This window comes from Symphalangus syndactylus, chromosome 10 (genome assembly GCF_028878055.3).
Source record: "Symphalangus syndactylus isolate Jambi chromosome 10, NHGRI_mSymSyn1-v2.1_pri, whole genome shotgun sequence".
NCBI lineage: Eukaryota > Metazoa > Chordata > Mammalia > Primates > Hylobatidae > Symphalangus > Symphalangus syndactylus.
This window is the reverse complement of record NC_072432.2, coordinates 99,215,123-99,224,218: the sequence shown is the minus strand read 5'-3', so window position 1 is coordinate 99,224,218 and position 9,096 is coordinate 99,215,123. Positions and strand designations below refer to the sequence as shown.

At 43.1% G+C, this 9,096-nt stretch overlaps 1 long non-coding RNA gene across 1 annotated transcript in view; it reads left to right on the top strand.

Annotated features, from left to right (window-relative positions):
- Positions 1–1,115: 1,115 nt before the first annotated feature.
- The window catches only part of LOC129491234 (uncharacterized), a 186,895-nt gene continuing 178,914 nt past the window's right edge, over positions 1,116–9,096 (top strand). Inside the window, exons 1-2 of the long non-coding RNA XR_008660491.2 lie at positions 1,116–1,579; positions 4,902–5,000. This is a non-coding gene — a long non-coding RNA (uncharacterized lncRNA). The remainder of the gene's footprint in view (positions 1,580–4,901; positions 5,001–9,096) is intronic.

Sequence of the window (9,096 nt, the reverse complement as noted above, 5' to 3'; positions counted from 1 at the left end):
TGGTTCTTGAAGACTCATAGAGGTACCATCTTGATGGTCTTGGACAAGATCTGGGAGAATTCTCTGTATTGACCAGGCAGAGATTCTTGTTCTCTTGCCTTAAACAAACAGTGTCTCTCTCTTTCAGTTTTGAGCCACCTAAATCTGGGTGTGGAGTGACACATGCACCCCTGCAGTCACCACCACTATGACTCGCTGGGTCAGACCTGAAGCCAGCACAGTACTGGGTCTCACCCAAGGCCTGCTGAACCACTCCCTGACTATTGCCTATGTTTGCTCAAGGCCTTGTGGCTTTACAATCAGCAGGTAGCAAAGCCAGCCAGGCTAGTGTCCAGGTTGGTGAATTCCCCCAGGCCCCAGATAGGTCTAGAGGTGCCATCTGGGGTCAGAGACTAGAGTCAAAATCCTTAGAAGTCTACCTGGTATTCTATTTTATTGCGGCTGAGCTGGCCATCAAGCCACAGGACGGCAGTCCTTCCCACTCTTCCCTCCTCTTTACAAAGGCAGAAAAGCTTCATCCTCTAGCTACCACCATTACGGGCCATGGGGAGTTCTACCAGACTGCCACTGATGTTCCCTTAAGACCCAAGGTCTCTTCAGTCAGCTTGTGGTGAATGCTGTCTTTCCTGAGACCCACCCTTCGGAGCAATGGGCTCCCTTCTTGCCCAGGGTGTGTCCAGAAATGCCATCCAAGAGTCAAGTCTGAATCGGGGACCCCAAGAGCCCACCTGGTGCTCTACTCCCCTGTGGTCAAGCTGGTACCTGAAGCCAGCAAGTTTCAGAGGCTCACCCAAGGTCCTCACCTTAGTACCTGGGCATCAATGCTGGTTATTCAGGACCCAAAGGCCCTTCAGTTAGCATGTGATCAATGCTGCCAGGACTGGGTTCTTCCCTTCAAGGCAGCAGATTCCTTTCTGCCCCAGGGTGTTTCTGGAAATGTCATTTAGAAACTAGGGCTTGGAACAGGGTCCTCATGAGTCTGACCAGTGCCCTATTCTGCTGTGGTATCAAAGATACAAGACACAGCCCCCTCTACTCTTCTCTCTCCTCTCCTCAAGTGAAAGGAAGGGCTTTCTTTTGGAGCCATGAGTTGTGCAGCCTGGGGTTAGGGGAAGGGTGATGCCAGCACTTTCTTAGCTACCCCTGCTGGTGTCTCAGTAGTCACATGCCCCCCAGTCCACCATCTCTGGGCCCAGTTCAGCACTACCACTCACCTAAGAGTTCAGTCCTTATGGCCTAGACAGCCTTTCAAATTTACTTAGAGACCCAGAGCTCTTTAACGCATGGTGGCAGTTGACCTCTGGGGATTAGTGATTCCCCTCTGGCTAGGGCTGGTCCAAATGCTTCCTCTGTGGGTGGATATAAGCTGAGTTTGGTCTGGTTTTTCTTTCTGGTCTAACAGACAGCCCTGAGTTCATCAGTGCCTCACACTTGCTGTGCTCTCCCTCTCCCCAGCACCCAGAAATACTCTCCACACCATGCTGCACTGCTGCGGATGAGGGAAGGGTGGTGTCGGGGCTTCAAGACTGTTTTTCCTACCTCTTCAGTGCCTCTTTCAGTGATATGAAGTTAAAACCAGGTACTATGAGTGCTCACCTGATTTGTGGTTCTTATGGAGGTGCTTTGCTTGTGTATATAGTTGTTAACTTGGTTTCCTTGCAAGTGGGACAATAGGTGGAGCCTTGTATTCTGCCATCTTGCTCCCCATTTTATGATGAGAAATATGGTGGTTACAAAGGTTAAATAACTTGCCCAAGGTCACAATATCAGTAGAGCCGGGCCTTAAACCCAGATGGGTGTTGTAAATTTATAGCTCTACCTCTTATAAGGATAATGTTAAGCTAAGAAGTCTCCTAAAATACTCATTAAATAAACATTCTGCAAAAGTTAGTTCTCTTCCCTTCTTTCTATGTTGTGTCTCCTATAACACTTTGGTCAGAAGTAAATGTCTAAAAAAAAGGGTCAAAAAGAAAGTGGACTAGAAGATGGGGTGGAGGTGTAGAGGGCAGAAAACTGGTACAAATCACTGGAGCCCAGAAGTCTGGAAAAGGACCCAGTGCAACTCCCATGTAAAGATTTTTAGCCCATCTTCTACTGCTGAGGACTTGAAAACAAGGTCTTCACAGGACCCAAACCTACTCATGGTAACCCTGTCTATAAATATTGATTGATTTCCAGAAAACACTATTTTTTTAGTATGTATCTATGTATGTGTGTGTGTGTGTATATATATGTATATGGAATATAATAATATATATAGTATTATATATTTATAAATTTGGATATCATATAGGAGTGGCCCTTTATTTTTTTAAACTCATTTACAGTGTATTTGTTGTTCTGGCTGCCCAGTACACCCTTCCTGTATGGAGAATTCCCCATATCCTGGCACCTTGTGCTTAAGTGTGGTCGTGTGGTCTCAGTACAACCTTATAGGTTGTTGTAGTAGCACCTTATAGGTGTTCCTGCCAGAACTGAATCTTGAGAGGCTGGCCAGCTGGTGATAATTTGCAGCAGAGTGGTAGCATAGAGAGCATGTCCAGGGCAGTGAAATGCAACAGCACCAGTGGAGAAGATTTAGAGGTAGCGATAACTATAGTGCTTGTAGCACCTATGATGCTGTGCTGAGCAAACAGATCCTGTGGTAGGGTCATGGCTCTGCCTTGTTCCCCAGCTAATATACTTTTGATACATACCTCTTAGGCTTAAGTTTCCCAGAGTCGGTGTCTGTTTTTTTTAATGCCCCAAATATCACACTGATTTTAGCAATTGTCAAAGCAAGGTTGGGATATCAAATAGCTATTCCAAATTGGACCTGGGTTTGGATAACATTTATGGAAATAATGCTCTTTGCTCTCTAGATATATGGGCAGGAAGAAAACAGTCAGAATCAATAATCAAACCAGTTCTGGCTGCTGGCTCTGTATGGCTGTTGGTTTCTTGGTTTATTTCTTATTTTATCTAAAGCCAGGTCACACTATCCAGGTGGAATGTTCATAAAAACCAAAGTGTGAACATTTTCTTTAAGGTCAATGTAATTTACAGTCTGTCCAGAGAAGCTTTTAGAGATGTAGAATGTGACTGTAATCCACAATGCACTCTCATTACCCTTCCCTCCTATTAGAAATTGATTTTGGCACAGTTCCTTCAGGTGGAAAGTGACTCTGTCAGCAATTGCTGTTTCTCTTTTCACACGTTGGGGTTCCCCCCACAAAAGTATTAAAGTCTCTTTAGTGTTCCTTTAGGAGAGGTTAAATACAGTTATCACCAACATTTGGAGTTTCATATCTGCCTGCTATTTCTACTGTGCTTTGCTTTGTAGGCAATTAGCAATCATGTGGAGTGGAAGATCTTTTCCTAAAATTACCTGAGCTTGGCTACTCTCTGTGCTGGGTAACCCTGAAGGAAAATGTTGCCAGCAAGGCATTTAGCCCTGGCTGTGGCTGACAGCATGTGTCTTCCTCTCTCCCTACCCCTGTGGATCTCCTTGTCACTTTAAGAACAGCTAACACTAACAGGGCCACCAAACTATTTATGAGACCTTGCAGCTTGACACTCAACAGGTCCAGAGAACATGGCCTTCTTCAATAGATAAGTTGCAGCTGACAAAGACAGTGGTCAGCTTATCTTTGTATGTGGCCAGTGGAGTTCCTGTAACCTTAGGGTATTGGGTAGTGCCTCTTAATAGTGCCCATGGTGCTCACTTTTTTTTTTTAAACAGAGTTTCTCTCTTCTTGCCCAGGCTGGAGTGCACTGGCACGATCTCTGCTCACTGCAACCTCTGCCTCCCGGGTTCAAGCGATTCTCTCACCTCAGCCTCCCGAGTAGCTGGGATTACAGGCGCCTGCCACCACACCCAGCTAATTTTTGCATTTTTAGTAGAGATGAGGTTTCACCATGTTGGTCAGGTTGGTCTTGAACTCCTGACCTCAGGTGATCCGCCCGCCTCGGCCTCCCAAAGTGCTGGGATTATAGGTGTGAGCCACCACGCCCGGCCAGTGCTCACTTCTTAATACAAAGCTTTTTAACCTGTTTAAATTCATGCCCCTTTGGTTAAATGTAAAAATTCTGCCCCATATATTAAACACTACATCTTTCACAGATTTCCAGACATCAAGTAGATATTAAGTTTAATTTTCTTTATACATATTATTCATTTTTAAAGTTTTCAAATATGAAAGTATATTGACTATGCCTTTGAAAAATGCAGTAGGCTCTCCAGAGATTTGGGTCAACCTGACTAGGAAGGAGGTTCCTTATTAATAGTTACAGATTATGGCAAAACTGAAGAGGGGTGGATCCAACAGCAGTTCTGAACCTTCTTCTCATGGCCATCTGCTTGAAACATCCACTAGCTCTTCCATATTTGCTTGCAGTGAGGGATGGCCGTGTGACATCGTTGTTGTAGTAGTGAGATGCAAGTAGAAGTCTGCTGGTGAGGGGCTCTGGAAAACCTTTGCTTACATAATAAAAAGGATATACTTAGCTGGTTTCATCTCTTCATGCCTTCTTGACATACAGAACTTTGCCACCTTCAGCAACCTCAGTCTTTCAGTGTAAAATGATAATAACACCTAACTCATATATTGCTGCAAAGGATATAAAGATAATATATTTGAGATGAGGGTATCTTTTAAAACTATTAACCTAATTTTTTGGCACCTGATATTTCCACATACTGTTTGTGCTCTTACTCCCTTCCCCCTCTCCTTTTATTTATGGTGCTATTCCATAATTATTACCGCAGGGACAAGATGTATTGGTGAAAACAGATACACAAGGAGTCCCTTCTAGTCTAGTGGGGGTAGGGAAAGAAAGGACTCAGGACATAGACTTGAGAACTCCTAATGATTCAAGATGTTTTCAAATTTGTAAAATCAGTTTTTTACTTTCACTTCCAGGAACATGGAGGAGACATCTTTCCGCCTATTTCTCTCCATAAGTATAAAAGACCATAAAAGACCATCTAGGGACTTCAGAACCCAAATAATGACACAATGGTGAGTTCCCTGGGCTTTCTTTTTTGCATTGTATTTCCCAGACTTGGAGCTGAAGAAGTCAGCAACATAGAAACACCAACTGGCACAAACAAACGTAGCCCAAATAAAAGCCTGTTCTCATTAACCAGCAGACCAGGAAAAGGCAGCCTAGCAAGGCAGAAAACTTTTAGACGATAACTGTAATAACTTCTGTACTCCAGCCAAGCACCATAGGAAAAAAATGCTGCTCCACCCCACTTATGCCAACAAAGACCAAGTTATGAGCTTAAATGTCCACCCTCACCCAGCTGTGATGAACTGTCCCAACTCTCCTACTGGGGTGGTACCAGAGAAGGCCAAGTAGGGAGTTGGGACTTTAATCCCCACTGGGTGATAACGAGACCCACCCTTCCACAGTGTCAGTGGAGACCATGTGGGAAGCCTGGACTTCTTCCCTAAACTATCAGTAATGAGGTGCTCCTCCATCATCCCAGTGGAGTAGTATAGAGAAGGCCTAGCAGTAAGAAAGCCACCCTCCCAACCACCCGCATGGTGTCAGCAGGGGCCCTGTGGGGAATAGTAATGAGGTACTCCCACTCCTCCTAGCTAGGGAAGTCTCAGTAGAGAGGCCTTGTGGGAAGCTGGAACTTATAATCCCACCTAGCAGTAGCAAAGAATCCCCCATCCTGTGAAGTGCCCATGGAGGATGAGCGGGGAACCTACTCCTGGCAATAACGAGATGCCCTTCCACCCCTTACCACCTTGCTGCAGCAGTGTGTCAGAAGAAGTCAGCTAAAACAGAAGGTTCAGATAAGATAAAGATCATTTCAGTAGAAACGATCAGGTTTCTATTGAAAATCACTTGTCACATCAAGAACCAGGAAGATTTAAAATTGAATGAAAAAGACAGTCAATAGATGTCAATACCATGATGCCAGAAATTTTAGAATTATATTACAAAGATTTTATAACAGCCATCATAAAAGTGTTTCAATGAGCCATTAATGAACATACTTGAAACAAAAGTTAAAAGTCTTAGAAAAGTAAAAAGAAAGTATCAGCAAAGAAATAAAAAATATAAATAAGAACCAAATGGAAATTTTAGAACTGAAAAATACAATAATGACACAATATGTGCTTTCCCCTTATGATCAGGAACGAGGCAAGGATCTCCACTCTCATCACTCTTATTCAACATAGTGATAGGCGTTTTAACCCAAGCAAAAAAGCAATAAAAGGAAATAAAAAGCATACACATTAGAGAGGAGAAATAAATCTGTCCCTGTTTGCAAATGACATGGTAGTCTATACAGCAAATCCCAAGTAATCTACATAAAAACTGTAATAAGTGAGTTTAGCAAACTTGTAGGATACAAGATGAGCATACGAAAATCAATTTATTGCTATGTACTAGCAATGAACATGTGGCTACTGAAAAATTGCAAAATAGTACAGAGTTTTTATATATTCTTCACCTATACAATCCCAATTGTTAACATCTTGTGTAAACATAGAACAATGATCAGAACTGGGAAATTAACATTGGCACAATACCATTAACCAAGGCTGGAGTGCAGTTGCGTGATCTTAGCTCACTGCAACCTCCGCCTCCAGGTTCAAGTGATTCTCCTGTCTCAGCTTCCCGAGTAGCTGGGGCTATAGGCATGTGCTATCATGCCTGGCTAATTTTTGTGTATTTAGTAGAGATGGGGTTTTGCCATGTTGGCCAGGCTGGTCTCATACTCCTGACCTCAGGTGATCCGCCCACCTCGGTCTCCCAAAGTGTTGGGATTACAGGCATGAGCTACCGCGCCTGGCCTCCACTAATGTATTTTTTTGTTGTTGTTGTTGTTCCAGGATCCTACTCAACATACCACATTGTATTTGATTGTCATTTGTCCCTGTTCTCTGACAGTCTCCAGTTGTTCCTGGGTCTTTCTTTGTCTTTTGTGTGATCTTGACACCTCCAGAGATCAGTTATTTTATTGTATGTTACTTATTATGAACCTGCCTAGGGCATTCTCCTGATTGGACTGAACTCTTGCACGAAGAAGCCATCCTAAAGCTTCCAATTTCTGAAATTCAGAAAGAATTCCTAGGGAAAGGAGGTGTGGGGAAGGAAAGTCAGGCTACTGCTGGTCCTGAAGAGGAGTCTTCTCCTTTTGAGTTTTTAGATGTATTCCTGGGGAAAAGACCACAGAAGCACCAAATAGATTTGTGGAGCCCAAGAGCTAAAGGCACATTTGCCCTTTTCCTGCATAAAGGCCCAGGAGGGCTAGAATTACCCAAAGAGGGATGGAAGCAGCTGTGAGGGGTATTTGAGGGAGTAGAGAAGGCACCATATGTGGCATGGCATGGCAGGGCATGGCAGAGTAATTTTTTGTGTGCTAGGGACTGGGCACAGAAGCCACTAAGAGAGCTTGTGAGCTGGGAACAAGGAACATCTCCACAGTGAGCTCCCTGACAGATAGCTCAGGGGATCTCTCAGCTAGTGTGGACAGGAAACATCAAGGACATTACATAAGCTCCCCCTCATTCCGCCCCAGAATCTAGATGTAATCAAGAGGACAGAGAGATGCTCCAAATTTGCTTCCCACCTACCAGAATAGGGACTCTGCTCTGTATTAACCTATAAATAAAGTATGCTGCTTGTGCTCTTGAGCTATCATCTGGGATTCATACCTCCTAATAAATGCCACTGAATATTATGAATAAAGATATATGTGCACAGGAGTGTGTGCATGAGTATGAGTGTGTATGTTTGTTCTAAGCAGAGATAGCAGCATTTTCCGAGGTCTGGAGATAAAGTGAGAATGTGCATGTGGAGAACTACAAACCATTCACGGGAAAGTACACAAATGGGCTGTTTTGTCAGGTCGGGTTCCCATTGATACCATGTTTTTTCTATTATACAGTGACATGTGTGTAAGGCACCAAATCACGATGCTAGGAAAAACATATTGATATGTAATGTCATACCCACCATCTAGGTAATGGTACTGCATATCTTTGGTCCTTCTGCATGTGCTAGAGGGTGTGCTGCCATTAACCACGAAAGGAACCCTTCAGCATGTTTATGAGTGTGGATGAGAGGTATTGCCCCCTTTTCCTCCAGATGGTGAGCAGGTTGAAATGACAGCTCAGCCACTCCACCACTAATAAAACTTCCTGACACTCTGTAGTCCTTTATGGACTATGACTCAGTTCAAATTTCTAGACTTACAGAATATAAAATTTTAGGCCAAAGAGGTTCTGAGTGGGGCCAATTTCCTAAAGGTACAGATGGTGAGACTGAGGTGTAAAGAGGCAAGGATGCTTTGCCTAAGTGTCCTCAGCAGGCCTGTGACTGAGTCTCTGGGGCTGCAGGTCCCCAGCCCATTGTTTTCTGGCTACTTCACCGTGTTTCATGGCTCTCTGGAGTAGCCTCCTTTCAGGAAAGCACTACCTGCCCCTTCAGCTCACTCAACTTTCAAAACCCAGCTCAAATACCCGCTGAATTGACCTTCCCCATGGTAATTTTTATTTATTTGGCAATTAAATAATGTTGTCTAATGCCCTATCTTCTAAGGTTATTCTGTCACCTTAAATATTTTTTTTTTTGCTGTCAAGTCTTTTTTTTTTTTCAAAAAAGACTTAAATTTTAAAGTCTTTATTATCTTATTCAATAAAACTTTTAAATTTTTGAGGATAGGCATCATAATTTGCGTGTGTGTGTGTGTGTATGTGTTCCCTCAACAGTACCAAGCACAGTGTCTTGTACTAGTAGGTTGCCTCTAGTGGGTAAATAATAAATATTAGTTGATTTGGTACTGCTAGCACAAGTTCATTGCCGTGTGAAATGTGATGCAAAGGCAGTATAAGGTTAATAACATAGACTCAGGAATCAGCAGGCCTGGTTTTGACAAGTTGTGTGACTTTGGAAAAGTTGCTCAAGTTCTGAGCCTCAGTTTTCTCATCAGTTATGTGGGTTAATGACACTAATCTCTTACAGGATTGACAAGAGGATCACATGGGATTATATATACACATTTATATGTATATATAGCTATCTGTATATTACTAGATAGTTATAGTTATTATAATAGTAATATAGTAATAATTACTGTATTATATATTA